Source organism: Dromaius novaehollandiae, chromosome 5 (assembly GCF_036370855.1).
Source record: "Dromaius novaehollandiae isolate bDroNov1 chromosome 5, bDroNov1.hap1, whole genome shotgun sequence".
NCBI lineage: Eukaryota > Metazoa > Chordata > Aves > Casuariiformes > Dromaiidae > Dromaius > Dromaius novaehollandiae.
In genome coordinates, this window is record NC_088102.1 from 20,638,496 (window position 1) to 20,639,399 (window position 904).

The 904-nt window shown below is 63.8% G+C and overlaps 1 non-coding gene across 1 annotated transcript; it reads left to right on the top strand.

Moving 5' to 3' along the window:
- The first annotated feature begins 329 nt into the window (after window positions 1–329).
- On the top strand, window positions 330–402 carry TRNAT-UGU (transfer RNA threonine (anticodon UGU)). The gene has a single exon. It is a non-coding gene; the product is annotated as a tRNA-Thr (tRNA).
- The last annotated feature ends 502 nt before the right edge of the window (window positions 403–904 follow it).

Here is a 904-nt window from a genome sequence, read left to right on the forward strand (position 1 = left end):
CGGCGTGGCGGCAGCGGCCCCTGGCGGCGCGGGCGGGCGGGCGGCGGGGCCGGGGCCGGGGGCTGGCGGGGGCTGCGCTCCGCCGCCGCGGCGGGCGGGGAGCCGCCGGGTTTCGGCCGGGCTCGGAGTGGCGCTGGCTGCCCTCGGCCCCGCACCCGGCGGCGCCGGCGGGCTGCGGGCTCTTCCTCCCGGCGGCGGCGGCCGCGCAGCCCAGCCCCTTCCCGCTGCAGCCCGAGCGGGGCGGCGGGGCGGCCGCGGCGCTGCTGGCGGCGGGGCGGGCTCGGGCGGGCACGGCGGCTTAGGGAGACCTCGCAGGAGCTTGTAGTGGCGGCTCCATAGCTCAGTGGTTAGAGCACTGGTCTTGTAAACCAGGGGTCGCGAGTTCGATCCTCGCTGGGGCCTCAGCGTTCTTTTAATCGCTTGTCTCTTAGTGGCCCGCTCGGTGCATGGCAATGGGCGTAATTTTGGGCTCGCGGTAGGTTCAAGCTGTTCTGGCCGTAGGCGCAGAGCTTGCGTGCAGGCGGCGTGGCTTCTGCTATTAAGGGACTCATTTGGGAAACAGTTTTGATGAAATCCGAGGATTAAGGATAGTGCTGCTCGCCTAATTAACTTGTGGCTTCATTCTGCACAGGCAGGGCGTGGGGGGGGCCAACACCCTCTTTGGAAAGCAGCGTGGGGATGACCAAATGGGTGTGTGTGCAGCTCACATCACAATTCCTTTGATGGGTGCTCTGGCAAAATGCTGTTAAGGGGTTTAAAAGGAACAAATTGTCCCTGACTGGCAAGTAAACTGGACAGGATTATCTGACTCTTCACAGCTTGTCAGGCAAGCAGAGCGGCTGTTTTTATTTCTGTGCCAGAGGCTGGACAGAGGAAGTGTAATAATTCTTTGACCTGCTTTTTT